A 24842-nucleotide genomic window follows, 5' to 3' on the forward strand; every position below is an offset into this window, starting at 1 on the left:
GGTGGGGTTACTGGATTATGGGAATAGGGTGGAGGTGTTGACCTTGGTTAGGGTGCTCTTTCCAAGAGCCGGTGCAGACTCGATGGGCCGAATGGCCTCCTTCTGGACTGTAAATTCTATGAAACCCTCCCAATGGTCAGAAGTGACCCCCAAAAAGCATTGGGATGACCCCCCACAAGCATCAGAGCAACATCCTCAACAAGAATCTGGGTAACCCCCACCCAAAAAGCATCAGAGTGACCCCCCCCCCCCCCCCCCCCCCCCCCACGTACCTGACAAGCACAAAGGAAACCCACCACACAAGGATTGGGGCACATTCCCCCTACACATATGGGGAACCGTCCTCTTGGGCCTTCGCAGAGGGCCCACCCCTGCTCAGCCCAGTGGCACTGCCACCCTGGTACTGATAGATTGGTACTGCTAGAGTGCTGGGGGCAGTGCCAGGGCACTTCTGTGTGCATGTCCCTCCACCCCGGACACTATACTGTCTTTTGCGATCCTGGCGGGTTATCCTTGACAGCTTCAAGTTTTAGAGAAGCCGTTGTAAACCTCTCTGACGTCACCCCAACGAGGAAGAGGGGGTTCCCCAACTGGGGTAACAGGTGGCACTGAAGCCCTTTAAATACATTTACATTTTGTCCCTGTCATCTTGCAGGATTTTTCGACGGGGCCACCATTTTGCCCATGGTGAATGCTGGCTGAAAATTCCCCCCCATGAGTTCACTGATGCTGTTTCGGGGAAAAAAAGTGTTTCCTCCAATTGAACACTTGGACAATCAAAGACATTGGGCGGAATTCTCCCATGGCCCCACTGTTGGGCTCAGAGGGAGAGAAATCGTCAGGAATCGAAAAACCGGTTTTATGCCGGCCAGAGTTTCCTACAGGATCTCCTGCTGGCGCCCGCCTTGGTGGATCAGGAAACCACGGCGGCTGGCATGAAGATAATTTGCATCCCACTAATGGGAATCTTCCACCCATGTCTGATTCTTCTGGGACATTAGCGGGCAAACACAATGGCGCAGAACTCATGGAACTCATGGTTTGCAGTAGTCAGGACTTACCTGAGCAATGCCTGGTGTTGCATCTGGAGATTGGGATGGAGGCCGCCAGCAACCCTGGACCCGGAAACACGACAGCAATGGGTGGGGGGGAGCATCTACAGAAGGAGCATCTTCCAGATTCAGTGCCATCGAGGAGTTCCATTTTCCAGCCTCAGAGTGTCCCTGGGGATCCATGTTCATTTTCAGGAGGTCTATCTTCTTTCTTCGGCAGTGGGTCAGTGATGTTCAAAGACTTTCCAATATGGCACCCAGATGTGATGGCGGGACACACACCATCAGGCCCGTCCCACCGCAGAATACGGCACTTAACCCCCAGGTGCATAATTAATGATGTCGTCGGAAGATATGACCCGATTTCCCACCGGCCTTTGCAGTGAGAAAAATTCTGGGTGGGATCCCCCATCTCGCCAGCCAGCCAATGGGGTTTCCCATTGTGGGCACCCCCAGGCGTCGGGAAATCCGCAGGCATTAGTGCACTGCCAGCGAAACAGAGGATCCAGCCGACAGAGAATCTAGCCCTCCCTCGTCCCGCCCCCACCACAGGACAGAGTTCCAGAAGGGAAAATTCTGCCCATTGACTTCATTTACAGGCATAAACTCTGCTCCCCAATCACCACCAGCCTCTCTCTCAAGGTACCGAATCAGACTGCTTGCAAAAAGAAAATTGAAAATGCTGGAGATACTCAGTAGGTCAGGCAGCATTGCTGGATTGACGTTTCAGTCCAATAATGTTTCTTTCTTTACATGTCCTAATATCTTTTGTCTTGCACCCTTTATTGGTCCTGTAACCTCTCCTGCCTTGCATCCTGTCGTAGGCCTTCTCTTATTCCCTTTTCTCCTCTCCCTTGCATGGCAGCCTGCATTCAGTATCATTAAGAAGACGGTTTGTGACGGTTCTGGTTTGTTGACCTCATCAACAGCTCACTGAGAGTATCATTCCCACTAACTAATCAGTTGTACCTGCATGGTGCTTTATGGAGATTATTCCTTCAAGATGACACAGCCCACTTGATTGCTCCCCCTTTCACAAACATTGAAACCCTCCACCACTGACGAACAGTGGCAGCCGTGTGCACCATCGACAATATGCACTGCAGGAAATCAGCAAGGCTCCTTTGACAGCACCTACCTTCCAAACCCACGATCACTACTATCTAGAAGGACAAGAGCAGAAGATACCAGGGAACCCCACCAAGTGGGTTCCCCTCCAAGTTACTCACCATCCTAACTTGGAAATATATCACCGTTCCTTCACTGTTGCTGGGGCAACATCCTGGAACTCCCTCCCTATCAGCACAGGGGATGTACTAACACCTGAAGGACTGCAGCGGTTCAAGAAGGCAACTCCCCGCCACCTTCTGAGGGGCAACTAGGGATGGACAATAAAAGCTGGCCTAACCAGCAAGGCCCACATTCCACAAAATTAATTTTTAAAAATGCAGTCACCTGACTTGGGGGCACATCGGGACTGAGTGTGGGTGAACACCCCAGGGGCTGGAGTCCTCTCATAGGTAGGAGACATGTAGGAACTAAGGGCAGCTGTGTGACTGCTGTACAGTTCTTCTTATTAATAAATACCATTAGTATTTCTAATGAAGTCTGTGAAAGTGCATCGTTGCAACCTGCCAATTCCTTTGTTTTTTTTTCTGTCTAAAGCTTCTTGATGGGCTGTTTGTCATTGTGAAGCAAGCCGGTTTCAGGGGGTTGCTCTTGCCCTTCTTAGGATACGTGTCCATAGCTGCCGTTTTATAACTTGCAATGTCCTCCTTAGCCAGATTTTTATTCAGCTGCTCCTTACTGGAGTTAATTGACAGAGCGTAACAGCTGGTGAATGTTAAAGAGTACAAGAATTGCAATTCTTTGTTTGCAAAGAACTAGGAGCTAAGCCTCTGGGAAATGGAACAAATGGGTTTGTTGAGGAGACGAGTAATAGCCCATTTACTGATGAAGCAATGCCAAATGATAATGTGTTAAATAGCTTATTAGCAAAATGCAGAACAAAGCAGAAGTCCAACAAAACACAGTGGAGCTACAAAACTAATTAGAGACTTGTTCTGGGAAACACTTGGTTGTCCAGAAGTCCGTGTCACGCTGCTCCACTTGACATTTATTCTTTGATTGCAACAAAGACTTGAGAACACCTTTGCAAGGGGCAGCCCGAGAATGTTTAAAATAAAAGCTGAAAATGCTGGAAGAACGCAGCCGGTCAAGAAGCAACTGTGGAGGGAGTAACAGAGTTAATGGGTGGGATTCTGTGTCCGTTCCAGCCGGCAAGCTCTTCCGGTTCCGCCGTCGGTGACCCTCCACCGCAGGTGCTCCAGTGACGGTGGGTGCGAACAACAGGAAACCCCAATGGTGGGCTGCTTCCGCCGCCGCAAAACACACGGGGGAGGGAGGTGCGGCTGGGTGGAAATCCCACCCGACATTTCAGTTTTTACATCAGAACTGCTTGAAACCAGCAGGACTGTGGTCACACTGTGACATTATGTGAAATGTTCAGAATAAAAGGGCTAATGTCATATCATAATTAATCACTAGATGGAGCTAGATGCAGAACTATATAAAGCACTGACTCGCAGGCTTCTGGGAGAAAGTTGGAGAGGAGCCATGAGAGAGAGTAGAGTACAGTTATAGATAGAGTTCAGAGACTAGTGTTAGTAGAGTGTAGATTGTAGCTTACTAGGTTATTGTGTACTATAGGAGTAAGTTGTTGAGCTTTAATAAGTAGTGTAAATAAAAGTTAGCTCCGTTACTGAACTTAGTTTCTGTGGTCTTTGTGAACACTACAGCATCGATGCCGATAACAGAATCACAGAAAACACCACATGGTACCAGGGGTCTGTTGCTAAAAGTCAGGGTTTTTGTTATATCATAATTAAACACTAGATGCAGAACTATATAAAGCACTGACTCACAGGCTTCTGGGAGAGCTGGAGAAGGCTGGAGAAGAGCAGTGAGAGATGTAGAGTACATCACAACATCGATCCTGAGAACAGAATCATAAAGAACACCACACACCACAATTGAACTAGAATCGAGGGTTTGTCAATTTATCTCCCTCTCAATTTCTCACATACAAGATATGTATTTAACTATAGCTCGCTGGATGAGACTACAAGAAGCAATTTTGTGTTCTAAGAATTCTTGAAAGAAAAAGAGAGAAAAAAGAATGTGCATTTATATAGCAAGTTTCATTATCTCAGGATGTGCTGAAACACTTACTTTACAGCCAAAGAAAGACTTACAGCTAATTAACCACTCATCTAATTGGGGAGGACTCCCACAAACAGAAATAAGACATTGGCCAAATAATCGCTTTTGGTGATGTTGATTAAAGGATAAATATTAGCCTGGTCATCTTAGAAATAGCGGCATGGGATATTTTATTTCTGCCCAGGGAGAGCAGATGTGGGTTAAAACAGAAAATGTTCCGAGGCCATGTGACTCTTCTTCAGAACTTGATGGGCTGTTTGTAATTGTGAAGCAAGTCGCTAACTCTATTTCTCTCTTCACAGATGCTGCCAGACCTGCTGAGTTTTTGCAGCACTTTTATTCCAGGTTTCCAGCACCCACAGTATTTTGCTTCCATGTTATTATGAAAACACACTGGATTTTAGTTTAGCATTTCATTGAGATTCAACACCTTCAACAGTACAATACACCCTCTGGTACACCACTCTGGAGTATCAGTTTGTACTCATGTTTCTGGACTGGGGGTTGAACCCACAGCTTTTTGATGCAGAACTAGTGGTCATTGTTTGAGGATAAGAAGTGAACCCTTTAATACTGAGGTGAGGAGAAAGTTCTTCACCCAGAGAGTGGTGAATCTGTGGAATTCACTACCACAGAAAGTAGTTGAGGCCAAAACATTGTGTACCTTCAAGAAGGAATTAGGTACAGCTCTTGGAGCTAAAGGGATCATGGGACATGGGGGGAAGGCAGGATCAGGGTATTGAACTTGATGATCAGCAGGCTCAAAGGGCCAAATCGCCTCCTCCTGCTGCTATTTTCAATAACGTTTCTATGAATGCTACAAACTGGGCTACAGCTGACATTGTATAATGGGTTAATAGTTGTGTAATGAGAAATGGTGTGTAACAGGGACATCAGCAGTCACTCGGTGGAGCATGTGGGGTAATCTGTACATGAGGGAGATGTGGCCACCTTGTAGCTCATCATGTATATAAAGTATGTAAGATAGGTTTTAAGTAATCCACCTTCGTGAGACCAGAGTTACTTATAAGCAGAGGGGAACGTTCCGAGCATAGATTAGGCCACAAGACAAACAACCAAACAGCTGACTTTTAAACACCATTTTTCACAGATGCATTGCAACTCTACTCACCATTTAAATAGTGGGATAACAAACTAAACGTAGTGGTGTTACAGTTCTGCAAAGTTTAAGAAAGACCTTTAATGTACATGTTCATTCACACAATTAAAATTATATAAAAATGGGTTTTGTACATCAAACATGGATTGGGTTATATAATAATAATTTTTATTAGTGTCACAAATAGGCTTACATTAACACCGCAATCAAGTTGCTGTGAAAATCGCCTAGTCGCCACACTAAGGCGCCTGTTCGGGTACACTGAGAGAGAATTCAGAGTGTCCAATTCATCTAACAGCACGTCTTTTGAGGCTTGGGCGAGGAAACCGGAACACCCTGAGGAAACCCAGGCAGACACAGAAAGAATGTGCAGACTCTGTATAGACAGTGACCCAGGCCGGCAATTGAACCCAGGACCCAGGCGCTGAGAAGCAGCAGTGCTAACCATTGTGCTATACAGAAGTTCCTGCTGAAACACTGCAGCTAGTGGATCTGCTGCCTCATGGGGTGGTGTTTGCCGATGGTGAGTTGCATGCTCATGATTCATTCAATTAGATCGCTGGTCATGTTTGTTCACCAAAAATGGAATCAAGCTCTCTTTATCAGTTGTTTAACATCCAAATTGTCACTATCCACCTCTGGAAGTGGATAAATAGGCTCTTATGGAATTCAGTTGGCTCCAGGGTGACACAAGTCATTTTACAATGTCAAAAATGTTCTATACGGGAACCCTACCACTTGGATATCCTCCTCTGAGCCACTCACCATCCTGATTTGGAGATATATTGCCGTTCCTTCACTGTCACTGGGGCAAAATCCTGGAACTCTCCTCTAACAGCACAGTGGATGTACCTACACCACGTGGACTGCAGTGGTTCAAGAAGGCAGCTCACCACCACCTTCTCAAGGGAAACTAGGGATAGGCAGGCCTAGCCAGCGACACTCACGTCCCTCAAATTAATTTTAAAAAGGCAAGTTTTTGTGGCATTTTGTTAAATTTGGACATTATTTATATCTAAGCACTAGGTGGATTTGTGTGCAGCCTTTAATTTTCAAGATCCTATTAACAAGAATTAATATAATTTTCAGACAAAATCAGAGACTAAGTCAAACCAAGGACCTCTGGAAATGCATACTCAATATTTTTGGCTGTCCATGCTAATTTCTTCATTCTCAAATCTCCCTGGTAGAGTTGATTAATGGTTTTTGAAGACAGTCACAGCACTGACCACCAACAGAGTTGACAAGTTCAATCTTATTCATTTTTCCGCAACTGCTCAACACAGGGAAGGTATATACAGGTCTATAGGTGGTCAGAATGTACACATCAACCCTGTTGCTGCTGACTATTCTCACGGAAACATGTATTAGCTTTTTAGGGGATCTGAAATGGCCACCCTGAATCATTTGTAATGCTAATTACCTGAATATTGATGGATCATAAAGCTCGTTTGTAAAGGAACCCAACCAGTTTTTCTCCACTGAAATGGATGAAAGTTCCATTTCCTTTATTCTCCATTTCTTCATCCCTCCAAGTTACGACGCCTGACATACAAGCTCCTCTCTGCATTTTTAGCGTTGTGATCTTGACTAATTCCTGCTCAAGAATTTCCTTCCTCACACTGTGGAACTCTTTATTTCCTTCAGACGGTCTTTGCTCAGCCAGCCTTCAGTCTTTTATTAAAATCAAAACACTGCGTCACATAATCATTCATGTTTTTTTAAGCATATAGTGGTTGAAATTCAGCATGTGAAGTAACCATTTGACCTCTCATGACTTTGCCGGTCCGAGTTACCTGATCCCAGCTTCACGGTCAGTCCATGTATTCTGCAGGCTTTGTTTTTTTGCATTCAAATCTCTATTAAATATTGTGATTGAATGGGTTTAAATTGCCATTTCGGCGAATGCATCGGTCCACATTCCTTTCCATCTTCTCCCAGACAATCCCTTGCACTGCCTCGAATTTTATATGTGCAAATTTAGCTATCATCCCCCTCTAATCTCAGACAAACAATTGCATGGATTTTATTATAGAATATTAAAATTTCTAGCATCGATCCTTGGACCGAATCGTTTGTCAGTCAAGAAACATGCATTCACATCCACTTGACTTGATACCTTCCAGCCAGCCCTCTCTCTTTTGCTTCAAATACCATGGGTGAGATTCTCTGTAGCCCGATGCCGAAATCCCGTTGGTATGTCATTAGCTAGCCCACCCGCGATGCTCCGCCTCCGAAGGGCCAAGTTCCCGATGGTGCCACAACACTCGGCCGAGATCCATGCCACTACCCGTGGGGCTTCCGCCAGGGTTGCGGGGTCGTCGGGGGTTGGGCAGGAGGTGGGCTGTGAGGTCGCGGTGTGAGAGTACGCAGTCCATCACAGTCGGCGCCATCTTTTCCGGTGTGTGGAGGGTGCAGGCATACGCACGGCTGCAGCTTGTCAGCCCTGCACATGTGCAACACGGAACTCGGCAATTCTCCAACCGTTTTCCGCACGTTACGCGGGTGTTTCACACAGCGCCAGTGCTAGCCCCTCACCGGTAGCAGAATCGGTGAGGGTTTCACGCCGATTATCCCACCATGAAACACCACGGATCCTCCGTTGGCGCTGGCATTTAGCCTCAAGAACGGGGAATCCAGCCCCATGTGTTTTGGGGCCACACGGTTGCGCACTGCTGTCTCACGTCGCCGAATATCCGGGTTCGATCCCGGCCCCGTGTCATTTTGCCTGTGGAGTTTGCACACCTGTGAAGTCCAGATATATCCCATTTGCTTAATACCCGGCTTTGATTATGTTCCACTGATGTTCTTGAGGAAAGTGAATTAGTCAAGCGCTTTAACACTGGTTTCGAGAAATTTCCATTTTCCATTCACAGTCGTATTCCAAGATAAATTGAAACTTTCATTCGTACTCCGGACTTTCATTCAGTACATTCATATTCCAGGATAAATCCAAACTTTGCATCACTCAATCATTCATAGATACCTAACCTGATCTGTAGCCCACAGGTAGCTGAAGCTCACTGGGTTGGGTGTTTCAGAATGGCAATGGGTGGAGATGTTAGTCCAGTGTCACGTCTTGGTAAAATAGCAATCCATATTTATATAGCGCCTTTAACGCAGCAAAGCTTCCAAGGCACATCACAGAAATATTATCAGACTCAAATTTACACTGAATCTAAGACTAAAACTAAGAAATTAGGTGACCAAAGATTTGGCCAAAGTTCTGGGTTTTAAGGCAGTCCAGGGTGTGGTTTCTTTGTGATGCTAATACTCAGGATTCATTTGCAGTGTACACAAAGACCACAAAAAGCTAAGTCAAATAAACAATGCTAAAATTTATTACACTACTTATTATACAGTTTGATCACTATTTCTAAAACAAGCAATATTATAATTAAACTACAATCTATACTATACTAACACCTGTCTCATGCACACTATCATAAATTGTTCTCTGCTCTGCTCCTATTCACTCTAGACTTCTCTACACTCTCCCCAGAAGCCTGAGAGGCGTTCCTTTTTATAGGTCTGCTGCCAGTTCCATCTAGTGGTCAGCTAGAGTATTACATTAACCCTTAATGTGCTTGGCTTTGGGCTGGATTCTCCGATTTGAAGGCTAAGCGTTTTGCGCCAGTAAAAACGGTGCAAAAGCTGCACCGATCCTCTGACTGGTGGGGGCTAGCAGCTGTGCAGCGTAAAGCCCCCGGCTTTACCTGCGGATAAGGCCGGAACATTGCTGGGTCCGTGGCCGCGCATGTGCACGGCAGCAGCCACAAGCGGACCCGGTGTGCCAAAAACTGCGCCCCTTTGACCAGCCTCTCCATCCCCAGATGACCCCCACTAGTGCCCCCAGCCCCCGCCAAAGCCCCCGTTGACCGTGGAACAGCTCCCCCCTGACTGTGGCAGCGCTGGACTCTGCAGCCGCCACGTCGGGTTCAAGGAAAACAAAATACCATTTGTGACCCACGCTGTCAGGAACTCGGCCCATCGAGGGTGGAGCATCAGGAGAACGCCTCAGGTGATCTCCTGAGGCCGTCCCGACGGCGTGTGGCGTACTTACGCCATTTTCGAGGAGGCGGCGCATCACAAAAGCGGTGCTGCCCCCGATTTCAGCGTAAACGGGGATTCTCCAGCTGATCGGCAAATGTGATTTTGGCGTCGACGACCGGAGAATCCCGCACAATGTATATAATGTTACACAGAGGAGAGAGGAGGAGAGGATTAGGGTCAGAATTCTGGACATTAAAGTCTAGACAGATGAAAACTAACGATAGCCTTACGACCATTGGTGAACAAATCTTTTTTTAAATAAATTTAGATTAGCCAATTATTTTTTCTAATTAAGGGGCAATTTAGCGTGGCCAATCCACCTACTCTGCACGTTTTTGGATTGTGGGGGCGAAACCCACGCAGACACGGGGAGAATGTGCAAACTCCACACGGACAGTGACCCAGAGCCGGGATCGAACCTGGGACCTCAGCGCCGTGAGGCAGTGTGCTAACCACTAGGCCACCGTGCTGCCCTTGGTGAACAAATCTGACCTTAGTTTAAATGTTTAAACAAACAGAGATTCTCTTGTTCCTGCTCTCTAAATATATAAATTGTTGGAAGAAAGCTCTACCCATGCTTATCCATTCACGAACAGCTAAACAGCTGAGTTGAAGTTTCAGCCAGGCAAGAGACAAGCAATGTAAAGAGGAGCTATTTATGGGCTGAAGGCTCATTTTTACTGACTTGCATTTTAACTGTGTCTCCTTAGTTATGTAATGTTAGACTTTCCGCCCTTTGAAGAAGATCAATCAACTTGTACTTCAGATCACACGAAGTCCAGTCTTCTAGCTCTCTGTATTTTCTCTGTGCTGGCATCCAAAATGGAACTTCAGTTTTCAGATTGGGAACTGCGAATTGCATAAGAACTAGGAGCAGGAGTAGGCCATCTGGCCCCTCGAGCCTGCTCCGCCATTTAATGAGATCATGGCTGAGCTTTTGTGGACACAGCTCCACTTTCCGGCCCAGAACCCTTAATCCCTTTATTCTTCAAAAAACTATCTATCTTTATCTTAAAAACATTTAATGAAGGAGCCTCAACTGCTTCACTGGGCAAGGAATTCCATAGATTCACAACCCTTTGGGTGAAGAAGTTCCTCCTAAACTCAGTCCTAAATCTACTTCCCCTTATTTTGAGGCTATGCCCCCTAGTTCTGCTATCACACACATCTGTGATAATACCTTCATAATATTATATGTTTCTATTAGATACCCCCCTCATCCTTCTAAATTCCAACGAGTACAGTCTCCTCGTAATCCAACCCCTTCAGCTCTGGGATTAACCTAGTGAAGCTCCTCTGCACACCCTCCAGCGCCAGTATGTCCTTTCTCAGGTCAGGAGAACAAAACTGAACACAATACTCCAGGTGTGGCCTCACTAACACCATATACAATTGCAACATAACCCCCCTAGTCTTAAACTCCATCCCTCTAGTAATGAAGGACAAAATTCCATTCGCCTTCTTAATCACCTGTTGCACCTGTAAACCAACTTTAAGGGCACATCGAGAGTGTTCATTAACATTGATCCTTTTCTTGACCTCCATCAGTTTTCTTAGAGCAAACATGAGTTTAACTGACCTATGGTCAGCTGGCTTATTCCTTCCCCTTTTAGAATCAGGGGTGTAACATTCATAACCCTCAAGTCCCTTGGTGCAATTTCCAGTTTCAAAGAATTTTCTTGATTTACGTTCATAGCTTTGAAAATGTTCGGCGTTATAATCTTGTCCATTCACTTTGGGCTTCGAAAAAGAAAATCTAAAAGATATGAGTTCATGCTGTGTTCAATTGGTGAGACCACATCTGGAGTACTGTGCACTGAATTGGTCTCCTTATTTCAGGAAGGATGTAAATGCAATTTAAGCAGTTCAGAGAAGGTTGAATAACTTAATACCAAGAATGGGCAGGTTATCTTATGAGGAAAGATCAGTCGCAGGCAGGCTCTGTTCTAGTCGATTAACGCCACAGTTTACATCCACTCTCTGTTTCGCGTGAATTGGTGATCGCTAGGCTTGTATCCCTTGGAGTTTAAAAGCGTAAGATGCGACTTAACATAGAAACATAGGGTGCGATTCTCTGGCCTCCGTTGAGGGGACAGCCGCACGCAGCTGCGCCATGCCAACCCCTGGATCGCGTGTACCTGCTCCGGGGCAATCCTGTCCCTGCCCGTCTGCCCCACCGATCACCCATAACCCACACCGGCTGCCAAGGCCTCTGGCCGTGCAGCTGAAGGCTATTGCTGAATACACAATTGTGGTTAAGTGAGCTTTTTACAGATCCCAAGTGGATCCCCGTGGGTGGACGGGCCATATATCATGTGGGAGTTATTGCCTAGCATCCCAATCAGACCATGATGCCTGCGCACTGCCTGAATGGGTGTCGGGGGTGCAGGGTCTCGGGTCCATTGAGGGGGCCGCACTGCAGCCGGTTGTTCGTGGGCACGGCATGCTGGTGTGGTGGAAGGGGAGGGGGGAAATCAATAGGGGAATGGAGGATCACAGGGTGGGAGCCACAGCTGTTTGTCAATCTAAAACCCTCTCCAAATTCCTTACAGACATTGAACACTTGGATGGTATTTTGGGCCCCGCAGAACAGGCCGTAAGTGGTGCTACTGTTAGGCAGGGTGGCCAGGCGCCGGAGACAGTGGTAACAGCAGCGTCTTCAGAGGCTCGAGGCAGCAGCCCATGTGCTGGACTCTGCCCCATACTGTGAGGACATTGTGGTGATTGTAGATCTGTGTAGATGCAATACAACTGAGCAAGCACTAGAGGGAGCACAGGAGAGCTATAAATACAGAGGAAGAGGAAGTGAGGGCACACTTCACAGAAGGGAGAACTGGTAGCAAGACAGAGGTAGAGAGCATTGAGGTAGCTGTAAGTTAAGCTCTGAAGACAGAACAAACTCACAATAAAGCATCTACTCCAACTTTGAGACTACGAGCTTTATTAAGACACAAGGAACAACACAGACATGACCACCCATCAGGCTCGAGTGACACCCAGAGGTGGAGACCCAGGGCAGTCAAGGGTGTACAGGCGTCGCTGGTCGTTCAAACAATGATGGACAGTACGTGCCGCGGGAGGTTCCGCCTCAACAAGGAGGTGGTGCGATACCTGTTCCATGTCCTTGTGGACTTGGCACCACGTGGAGGAGGAGGACACCGGCTCTGTGTAGACGTCAAGGTCACCGCAGCCCTGAGCTTTTATGCCTCAGGATCCTTCCAGGGCTTGCGGGGAACCTGTGTAGCATCTTGCAGGCCACAACGCACAGGCGCATCCAACAGCTCATGGGTGCCCTGTTTGTCAGGTGGAAAACCACATCACGGACACGGACAAGATGCCTGGGCAGCAGGATTCTCCGCCACCGCCAGGATGCCCCAGGTCCAGGGGTTGAAAGTTGCATGCACCAGGCCAGCTGGGAGTGCCCTACATCAACAGGAAGGAGTTCCACTCCATGAACATACAGCTCGTGTGTGACCACAATGTATAGATCATGTGTGCATGGTTCCCGGGGAGTGTCCACGACAACTATATCCTGGGGCACTTGGAGATCCCCGACCTCTTTGAGGAACAGCCCAGGATGACTGCCCGGCTCTTGGGGGATATGGGGTATCTGCTGAGGGTCTAGCTAATGACGCCAGTACGGAGGCTGGAGACCGAAGCGGAGACCCGATACAATGAGGCCCATGTAGTCACCTGAACTGTCATTGAGGGTGCATCGGACTGCTTAAAATGCGCTTCCGGTGCCTCGACCTCTCTGGTGGTGCACTCCAGTATACCTCCCGGGCTGGTCGCCCACTTCGTAGTGGTGCGCTGTGTCCTCCACAACTTGGCACAGCAACGGGACGAAGAGCTGGAGGTGGGGGATGAGGATCAGGATGATGAGGAGGCACCAAAATAGCAGGGGCTGGAGGACGATTCCGAGGAGGAACCGAGGACTAGCCAGAGGCTGCAGGACAGACATGCCTGGAGGGCCAGGGAGGCCCTTATACTCACCTGCTTCACATAGGGCAAGGCCTGGTCCGTTAGCGCGACCTTCCCCACCCCATGTGTCACATCAATCCAGGGTGCTGGGAATGTGTTGGCACTGTCAGCGGGTCACTGTTGAGGGCAGGGGGGGTGATGATAACCCACAGAGAGCTGAGCACTAGTGCTCCTCAATCTATGCAATAGTTGACCCCTGTCTGTCTGCTGTGCTCGTTCACACCCATCACCTGCATGCAGTGTGCCCGGGGCGGGGAGAGGGTGCATGCCTGTAGATCGGTCTACATTGCGGAAGAAAGTGACAGAGGCATCATTCTGGTTGTGGTGAAGGGTTTTTAATGTTTTACAGGTGTCCAACAATGCCGCACTCTCCCAGTGCCCACTGTCCCCATCACCACCTTCACTCCCCGAACCCCGACTTAAAGCCCCGCTCTTCTCCCCTCCCACAATGCATGTCAGTGATTCTCGACATGCTGAGCCTTCCTTACTCTACCACTCCATCAGGATGCACATCAAAGTTGGAGATAGCCAGCTGCTTACCACATCCTGTGGCCTTCAATGCCCCTGGCGGGTGACCTCTACAGAGGTTGGCGCACGCCGCAGAGGTGAGGTCTCATCGGGCTCCACCCGGAGGACCTGTTACATGTGAGTTGTTATTGCCATACAAACTGGCCCGTCCCTCTCACTGACCACATGTCCATTCTCCTGCAGGTCCTCCAGCGCACGGAGACGCATCATTCCGGGGTGGCCCCATCCTCTGCCTCCTATGAGACCGCCTCGGAGAAGTGCTCCGAGGATGCCACAATTGATGCGTCACAGCTGTCACCCTACCCTGTACCAGCGCAGAGATTTCTCCTCACCTCTTTCCTAAATGGTCTCCCCTTATCCTCAGACTGTGACCCCTGGGTTTGGACACCCCCACCATCAAGAACAATGTTCTTGCATCTACCCTTTCTAGTCCTGTTCGAATTTATAGATTTCTATGAGATCCCCCCCCCCCCCCCCCCCCTCATTCTCCTGAACTCCAGCAAATACAATCCTAACTGACTCAATCTCTCCTCCTATGTCTGTCCTGTCATCCCAGGAATCAGGCTGGTAAACCTTCGCTGCACACCCTTTTCAGCAAGAACATCCTTCCTCAGATAAGGAACCAAAACTGCACACAATACTCCAGGTGTGGTCTCACCAAGGCCACACCTTGCAGCGAGACATCCCTGCTCATATACTCAAATCCATCAGTTGCCTTCTTTACCACCTGCTGTACCTGCATACTTACCTTGTGTGACTGGTGTACAATGACACCCAGGTCTCATTGCACATTGCCCTCTCCTAATTCATAGTCATTCAGATAATAGTCTGCCTTCCCGTTTTTGCTACCAAAGTGGATAACCTCGTATTTATCTGAATTATACTGCATCTCCCATTCGTTTGCCCACTCAGTCAACTTGCCCAAATCACACTGAAGGGCCTCTGGATCCTCCACACAGCTCAACCTTCCACCCAACTTTGTGACATATGAAAATTTGGGGATATTACATTTTGTTCCCTCATCCAAATCATTAATACATGTAAATAGCTGGGGTCCTAACACCGATCTCTGCGGTACCCCACTAGTCACTGCCTGCCATTTGGAAAATGACCTGCTAATTCCTACTCTCTGTTTCCTGTCTGCCAATCAGTTTTCTATCCATCTCAATACACTAACCCTAATCTCATATACTTTAATTTTACTTCAAAAGTCCAAATAAACCTCATCCACTGACTCCCCCTCATCAACTCTATTAGTTACATACTCGAAAAATTCCAGTCAATTTATCAAGCATGATTTCTCCTTCGTAAATCTATGGTGACTTTGTCCAATTCCACCACTGTTCTCTAAGTGCTCTGCTATAAAATCTTTGATAATGGATTCTAGAATTTTCCCCACCACCGACAGCAGGCTTATTGGTCTCTAATTCCTCTCTACCTCCCGTTTTAAATAATGGTGTTAAATTAGCTACCCTCCAATGTATAGGAACTATTCCAGTGTCTATAAAATCCTGGAAGATAACAGCCAATGCATCCATTATTTCTAGAGCCACTTCCTTAAGTACACTGGGATGTAGATTATCAGGCTGTGGGGATTCATTAGCTTTCAATCCCATCAATTTCCCCAACACCATTTCTCTACTAATACTGACCTCCTTCAGTTCCTCCCTCTCACTAAACCCTGCGTTCCCCAACATTTGTGGCATCTTATTTATGTCCTCATTTGTGAAGACAGACCAAAGTATGTACTTCGTTACTCAGCCATTTCTTTGTCCCCCATTATAAATCCCCCTTTTCTGATTTGATTGAAACATATAAAATCCTAAGGCTTGATGAGGGGAGGCTGTTTCTTCTTGTGGGAGAATATAGAACTAGGAGTCACAGTTTTTTAAAAAAGTCACCCATTTAAGACAGAGATGGGGAGAACCTTTTTGTCTCAGAGGGTAGTGAGTCTTTGGATCCCACTTCCTCAAATGGCGATGGAAGCAGAGTCTTGAATGCTTTCAAGGAAGAGTTAGATATATTCTTGATAAACAAGAAGTTGAAGGGTTATCGGGGGTAGGCACGAGGTTGCAGTCAGATCAGATCTTATTGAATGGCGCAGCAGATTCGAAGGGCCGAGTGGCTTACTCCTGCTCCTAGTTCCTCTGTTTGCATGTTTTGCACAGACTTCGACTACCTGGGACATTCATAGTTGAGAGGGAAGTGAGTGTTTGGCACTAAAGATGGCTAAAGATTCCTTTTTGGCAGCGGTGGGAATGGAGGTGCTCCTTTTGAGGACAGAATAGAGCAAAGAGCCCGACAGATAAAGGACAAAAGGGCCAGCAAAGCTATAGACTACATCCATGAGCAGTTGGGAAAGTGTACCTTTAAAGAAGCAATATTACTATTGCTCTATTAAAGACTAGAAGGAAACTGGAGTTGTGCGCACTGAAGACGTGCAATCTAACCAATTGCATCCACCCTCAAAATTTAAAGATTAGAAAGTCTGATTTTACAATAGTGAGGAGACAAAGGATGAGGGTTCATGTCCTCAATAAGCTGGAAGGCATTCAAGAGCGCTGAATATAATATGTTTCCATTCTCTATTATTTTTTTAATCTATTATCTTCAGAGAAGCATTATGTTTAGTGGAGGGAAAGTGGAGGTTTTAGTTCAGAAATGTATAATTTTAATTAATTCTTCTGAAACAACTTCCGTTTAAAATTGTTAAAAAAACGCAGTCATAAAATTGAAGATCATTGATCGATTATTCATTACAGCAAGTCAATGTTGGCAAGAATCTCACTAAAGAGATTAAAGAAAGAAAACCCAGATAGCATTGAAATAAACGTGCATTGAACCCCGTAGAAATGTATTCAAGCATTGCTGTAATATATGGTTTTAATAATTTTACTGTTTGGAGAATTGACACGGAGAAGGTCCAGGGAATAAAAGATGCACAGTATGAAAACGGCATTGAATGCATTTTGTTCCAATTAAGTTTTCTTTAAAAAAAAATTGAACTGCAATCAACGCCTAAGGACGTGGATTATTCAAGTTTCACTTGTTAATGTATTTTATTATTTTTCATAAAAGCATAAAGCTGTGCAAACGTTAATGGACTAGCTACTTTGTTGTCTGCTGAGGTTTATTGAATAACGCTTCCTTGTGGAAAAAAATAGCAAGAGTAATGCTTCAGCAACAGTGAAGACAAATAGTTCCAGACGGCAAGCCTTTATAATGAAGGGAAGCATATTCACCAATGTGGAATAAAGCATACCGTAATAAATATTTAATTTATAACATTTGTCATAGCATTGTTAATAGTCTGTGATACAGTCCTCATAAATATAATGTTAATTAGATCTTTATATATCGACTGCATGTACTTTACCATATTTGACAACGATTTCTAATTTGAGGCATTGCAGTCCCTCTCGGTGTGTGGTGGGGGCAACACAGGGAGCGGAAACCCGTGGAACTTGTAACTTCTTATTTTTGCTGTAAATATTAACACAAGGAAATAATATACAGCAATGGGAAAGAAAGTAAGAAACAGAAAAATCCAATGAGCGAGAACATAAAGTACGCTTTAAAATATAACCCAATAACCCTCTCACAGTTGTTTTTAATATGAGCTCAGTAATGCAATAACTCTGCTTCCCCGAAGTTGATGAAAACCTGCAGAGGAAAAAAGAAAGCAGGAATAAAATTGGATCTTTGGTCTTGGTAAATAGGATACCTGCTAATTTCTATAAGCAATTGAGAATACTGAGGGTTATTTCAGGATATAATATTTAAAAAAATTAAATGCTTCAGTAAAACACATCGGAAGCTGCCTTTCTGCTTTTCTCTTTCAGTTATTCCTTGATTGTAATATTTTTTATTGGTCACTGCACACTTTTTGCTCAACTTGACTTGACCCCTGCTCCCTGTGCGGGAAAGTTTTAATCGTGCCAGTCTTTTTGACTTCGTAACTTATTCACTTCGGTTCCCAGAAATGTTCTCCATCTTTTACAAGTGTTTTTGATTGAACTCTTTTCTTCAGGTTTTTGAAAACTGTTTAGTCTTTTGTAGGGAAGCAAGTCATGAGGATGGCATAAAGAGTCAGCATAGGGGTGGCAGTGGTTACCACTGCTGCCTCACAACGCCAGGGACACAGGTTCGATTCCGGCCTTGGGTGACTGACTGCGTGGAGTTTGCACTTTCGTTGTCTCTGTGGGTTTCCTCCGGGTGCTCTGGATTCCTCCTCCAGTCCAAAGATGTGCAGGTTGGATGGATTGGGCATGATCAATGCTTGGGGTTAAGGGGATAGGGTGGAGGAGTGAGCTGAGGTAGAGTGTTCTTTGGGTGGGTTGGTTCAGACTGGATGGACCGAATGGCCTCCTTCTGCACTTTAGGGAGTCTATGGATGCAGGTAGGTTACGTGAGCGGCCATAATTTGGCAGATGGAAGTTAATGTGGGAAAATGTGAAGATGTTGACTTTGGTCGCGATTGCTGTCCCTCGATTTGTGGATGTCCTGTACTCTGCATCACGTGTTTCTACCATGGGTTTTCATTTGACTGACAACAGACTGATTTTTGACCTGCAGATCTTTGAACACATGTAACACAAAGCCCCAAAAATTAGTGGGACTAGAATGCAGGGTTTGCTTACTTTTCTTTCCTTCTTTGCCGCCACTCTGCCTCATCATAAAGGAGTTGTGGCGCAAAGCACGATGAACAAAGAATAAAGAAAAGTACAGCACAGGAACAGACCCTTCGGCCCTCCCAGCCTGCGCCAATCCAGATCCTTTATCTAAACCTGTCGCCTATTTTCCAAGGATCTACTTCCCTCTGTTCCCCGCCCGTTCATATATCTATCTAGATCAGGGGTGGGCAAACTACGGCCCGCGGGCCGCATGCGGCCCGCCAAAGGTATTTCTGCGGCCCACCAAGTCACCAAGCCCACCAAAAAAAATTTTTTTTTTTAAGGTTAATGGGGGGGGGGGGGGGGGCTTTTGGGTTACTTACTGGTATAGGGTGGATACGTTGACTTGAGTAGGGTGATCATTGCTCGGCACAACGTCAAGGGCCGAAGGGCCTGTTCTGTGCTGTACTGTTTTATGTTCTATATGAGGTGCCCAGAATCATAACCGGGTGAAGTAATTATTTTACTTAATATACTCTGCGGCCCTTTGTGAATTGTGAATTTCTGAATGTGGCCCTTGCACGGAAAAGTTTGCCCACCCCTGATCTAGATGCATCTTAAATGATGCTATCGTGCCCGCCTCTACCACCTCCGCTGGCAAAGCGTTCCAGGCACCCACCACCCTGTGCGTAAGAAACCTTCTATGCACATCTCCCTTATACTTTCCCCCTCTCACCTTGAAATCATGACCCCTTGTAATTGACACCCCCACTCTTGGAAAAAGCTTGTTGCTATCCACCCTGTCCATACCTCTCATAATTTTGTAGACCTCAATCAGGTCAACCTTAACCTCCGTCTTTCCAACAAAAACAATCCTAATCTACTCAACCTTTCTTCATAGCTAGCACACTCCATACCATACCAGGCAACATCCTGGTGAACCTCCTCTGCACCCTGTCTAAAGCATCCACATCCTTCTGGTAATGTGGCGACCAGAACTGCACGCAGTATTCCAAATGTGGCCTAACCAAAGTCCTATACAACTGTAACATGACCTGCCGACTCTTGTACTCAATACCCCGTCCGATGAAGGCAAGCATGCTGTATGCCTTCTTGAACGCTCTATCAACCTGCGTTGCCACCTTCAGGGTACAATGGACCCAAATTCCCAGATCTCTCTGTACGTCAATTTTCCCCAGGACTCTTCCATTGACCGTATAGTCCGCTCTTGAATTAGATCTTCCAAAATGCATCACCTCGCATTTGCCTGGAGTGAACTCCATCTGCCATTTCTCTGCCCAACTCTCCAATCTATCTATATTTTGCTGTATTCTCTGACAGTCCTCCTCACTATCTGCAACTCCACCAATCTTAGTATCAACTGCAAACTTGCTAATCAGACCACCTATACCTTCGTCCAGATCATTTATGTATATTATAAACAACAGTGGTCCGAGCACGGATCCCTGTGGAACACCACTAGTCACCTTTCTCCATTTTGAGACACCCTTCCACCACTACTCTCTGTCTCCTGTTGCCCAGCCAGTTCTTTATCCATCTAGCTAGTACACCCTGAACCCCATACGATGTCAATTTTTCCATCAACCTGCAATGGGAAACTTTATCAAACGCCTTACTGAAGTCCATGTATATGACATCTACAGCCCTTCCCTTATCAATTAACTTTGTCACTTCCTCAAAGAATTCTATTAGCTTTGTAAGACATGACCTTCCCTGCACAAAACCATTTGTCTATCACTGATAAATCTATTTTCTTCCAAATGTGAATAGATCCTATCCCTCAGTATCTTCTCCAACAGTTTGCCTACCACTGACGTCAAGCTCATAGGTCTATAATTCCCTGGATTATCCCTGCTACCCTTCTTAAACAAAGGGACAACATTAGCAATTCTCCAGTCCTCCGGGACCTCACCCGTGCTCAAGGATGCTGCAAAGATATCTGTTAAGGCCACAGCTATTTCGTCCCTCGCTTCCCTCAGTAACCTGGGATAGATCCCATCCGGACCTGGGGACTTGTCCACATTAATGCTTTTTAGAATACCCAAAACTTCCCCCTTTCTTATGCCGACTTGACCTAGAGTATTTAAACATCCATCCCTAGCCTCAACATCCGTCATGTCCCTCTCCTTGGTGAATACCGATGCAAAGTACTCATTAAGAATCTCACCCATTTCCTCTGACTCCATGCATTAATTCCCTCTTTTGTCTTTGAGTGGGCCAATCCTTTCTCTAGTTACCCTCTTGCTCCTTATATATGAATAAAAGGCTTTGGGATTTTCCTTAACCCTGTTAGCCAAAGATATTTCATGGCACCTTTTAGCCCTCTTTATTGCGCGTTTGGGATTTGTCCTACTTTCCCGATATTCCTCCAAAGCTTCATCAGTTTTAAGTCGCCTAGATCTTATGTATGCTTGATTTTTCATCTTAGCTAGTCTCACAATTTCACCCGTCATCTATGGTTCCCTAATCTTGCCATTTCTATCCCTCATTTTCACAGGGCCATGTCAGTCCTGCACTCTAATCAACCTTTCCTTAAAAGACTCCCACATTTCAAATGTGGATTTACCCTTAAACAGCTGCTCCCAATCCACATTCCCTAGCTCCTGCCGAATTTTGCTGTACTTGGCCTTTCCCCAATTTAGCACTCTTCCTTTAGGACCACTCTCGTCTTTGTCCATGAGTATTATAAAACTTACGGAATTGCGATCGTTATTCCCAAAGTGATCACCGACTGAAACTTCAACCACCTGGCCGGGATCATTCCCCAATACCAGGTCCAGTATGGCCCCTTCCCGAGTTGGACTATTTACATACTGTTCAAAAAAACTCTCCTGGATGCTCCTTACAAATTCAATGCTGGGGAAGTTAAAATCTCCCATCACGACCACCCTATTGCTCCTACAGTTTTCTATAATCTGTCTACATATTTGTACCTCTACTTCACGCTCGCTTTTGGGAGGCCTTTAGTAAAGTCCCAACAATGTTACTCCACCCTTCCTATTTCTTAGCTCTACCCATATTGCCTCAGTGCTCGAATCCTCCATTGTGCCCTCCTTAATCACAGCTGTGATATCATCTCTGACCAGTATGCAACTCCTCCACCCCTTTTACCTCCCTCTCTATCCCTCCTGAAGCATCTATACCCTGGGATATTTAGTTGCCAGTCTTGCCCTTCCCTCAACCAAGTCTCAGTAATACCAATAACATCATATTCCCAGGTACTAATCCAAACCCTAAGTTCATCTGCCTTACCTGCTACACTTCTCGCATTAAAACAAATGCACCTCAGACCACCTGTCCCTTTGCGTTCATCATCTCGTCCCTGTAATTATCTAGTAACTTACTGGCTTTAGTTGCTGCCTCTTTACTGATCTCTAACTTCCTAATCCTAATAATTGGTAGGAAGCTCCTTCAAGTCATTAATGCCAATGCTTCCCTGCTTCCAAAGAGAGTTTAGGGTGTCTTTGAAGTGTATATTATGTCCTCCCTTAAAATTGTGACCATTTGAGGGTTGTGAAAACACGGCATGGTGGATGTAGCAGTTTTTGGCCATCCAGACATGCTGGGGGCAATTATCAGCCCGTGTTCGCTATCAGAGAGGAACAATGAGGGCAGAATATCTGGAGGGAATCGTGAAATGTGATTCTCTCGGGAGAGATCACATTTCCCGATTTTCCACACCCATCGCTGGTGACGTCACGGGGCTCATGCCCACAACAGCTGGGAACCTCATTTTAATGGAACTCAGAACATTTTAATACATTCGTCAGTCTGCCCACCACACGATCCCTTTCACTGAATATTTAAACCTCGCTGGCATGACGTCACATTGGCCAGGTTCATAACAGGTTTCCAAAGACACGGTTCAGTCCAGTGGAACCCTCCAGGAGAGGAAAGGTAGGTATAGCCCCGAAGGGAAGAGGGACTTGCATGGAAAGTACCCTGGAACTGCCCCCTGGCACTGCCCCGGCACAGGTTGGCACAGCCATATTGTCACAGTCCCAACCTGTGCCACATGGGAGCCCCAGGTGTTGGTTTCCGGCTATGCGTGGAGGAGGGAACTTGCAGGCACGGCGGGGTAGTGGGCAGTGCGAGGAGGGAGTAGAAACGCTGGCAATACTTCTGTAATTGTTGGGGGTGGGAGAAATCCCACAATGATTGTGGGGTGTGTAATCCCCAGTGATTGGCGGTAATGGGGCAGCCCCCGATGATTGTGTATGGTTGTATGTGTCGGGGGGAAGGTGGGGGTGCCTCCGATACCTCCAGGTGAAGGAGGGAGTTCCAATTCAGTGCTGATCAAGATGCCGGCCCTTTTAAAGATGATGCCCCGATCTCTATGGAGTATTTTGAAGTGAGTGAACTGAGTATGTGAAGCTGGCCTTACCAGCTCTACAGGGCCCAGCCCTGCCAGGGTGATGGTGTAAACCCCGCCCAGGGGTTGGTTTAGCTCACAAGGCTAAATTGCTGGCTTATAAAGCAGACCAAGCAGGCCAGCAGCACGGTTCGATTCCCGTACCAGCCTCCCCGGACAGGCGCCGGAATGTGGCGACTAGGGGCTTTTCACAGTAACTTCATTGAAGCCTACTCGTGACAATAAGCGATTTTCATTTCATTTTTCATTTTCAGTCATTATTTATACTCAGGGAGGCTTAAGATCGGGAGAGAAAACTGGACTGAGCATTTGGACAGCTACACGTCGGTTTTCAGTCTAAGCCTGACACTTTGAAAAAAAATGGTAAGATTCTGCCGAACGTTGACTTTGCAGTAGGTTTTACCTGCATGTTTGTGGAGCTGGCTTTGAGAAGGACACCAGCATTTGTCCAATCGCCCTCCATTGAATTGGAGGATGCAGTGGAGGCATTCCTAAAGTAATTTCTCTTGCGCTCTGATGTCTCGCCGATACACAGTCCAAGGCTCACTGCAGTTCAGGAGGCTGGTGACGACAACATCTCTATACACTAGGACATTTGCCTACCTGCAAAAGTCATTGTTGTCAAATACATGCTGCGATGTTAGTTAGATGTCTGAATTGATGCAGCTGTCCCAACACTGGTTCTCCTTATCAAACCAATCCATTTTGGAGCAGTAGCTGCCAAGGTTTGGGAAGGTCTCAACATATTACAGAGTCTCTCCTTCCACTACACCTGGTGTGGGTTGATATATGAATTTCAGTCCAGGTTCACTAGGGTGTTCTTCCCTGGGATGAAAGGGTTTGTCTTTTGGTGAGATGCTGTGTAAATTGAGCCTATATTCTCGAGAGTTTAGAAGAACGACAAGTGATATTATTGAAACATGCAAGATTCTGAAGAGACTTGGCAGGGTGGTTACTGAGGATCATTGAGGTAGGCACAGCCACAGGGTAAGGGGCTAATCATCCAGGAATGAGGTGAGAACACATTTCTTCATTCAATTCTCTATCCCAGAGGATGCTCCGTTGTTGACTATATTTAAGGGTGATATCAACAGACATTTAGCCTCTCAGTGAATTAAGGGATATGGGGAGCAGGCCGAAAATTGGAATTGCAACCCAATATCAGCCATGATCATATAAAATAGTGGAGCTAGCTCAATGGGCCAGCTTCTGACCTCATTACAACCTTGGTTCAAACATGGACAAAAGAGCTGAATGCCAGAGGTGAGGTGAGCGTGACTGCCCTCGACATCTAGGCAGCATTTGTGTGGCATCAAGGAGCCCTAGCAAAACTGAAGTCAATGGGAATCAGGGGTGAAACTCTCCACTGGTTGGAGTCATATCTGGCATAAAGAAAGATGGTTGTGGTGGTTGGAGGTCAATCACCTCAGCTCCAGAACATCACTGCAGGAGTTCCTCAAAGGCTAGGAATCCTACAGCGAGTAACACACCTCCTGACCCCCCAAAGCCTGAGGCACAAATCAGGGGTGTAATGGAATACTCTCAACGTGCCTGGATGAGTGCAGCTCCAACAACACTCAAGAGGCTCAACACCATCCAGGACAAAGTAGCCTGCTTGATTGCTCCTCTTTCCACAAACATTCAAACCCTCCATCACCGATGAATAGTGGTAGCCATGTGTACCATCTACAAGATGCACTGCAGCGCCTCCTTAGACAACACATCTAAACCCATGACCACTACCATCTAGAAATACAAGAGCAGCAGATACCTGGGAGCCCCACCACCTGGAGGTTCCTCTCCAAGTCACTCACCATCCTGACTTGGCAACAAGTTCTTCCTTCTCAGTTGCTGGGGCAACATCCTCAAACTCCCTCCCT

The sequence above is a fragment of the Scyliorhinus canicula genome, chromosome 20 (assembly GCF_902713615.1).
Source record: "Scyliorhinus canicula chromosome 20, sScyCan1.1, whole genome shotgun sequence".
Classification (NCBI taxonomy): domain Eukaryota; kingdom Metazoa; phylum Chordata; class Chondrichthyes; order Carcharhiniformes; family Scyliorhinidae; genus Scyliorhinus; species Scyliorhinus canicula.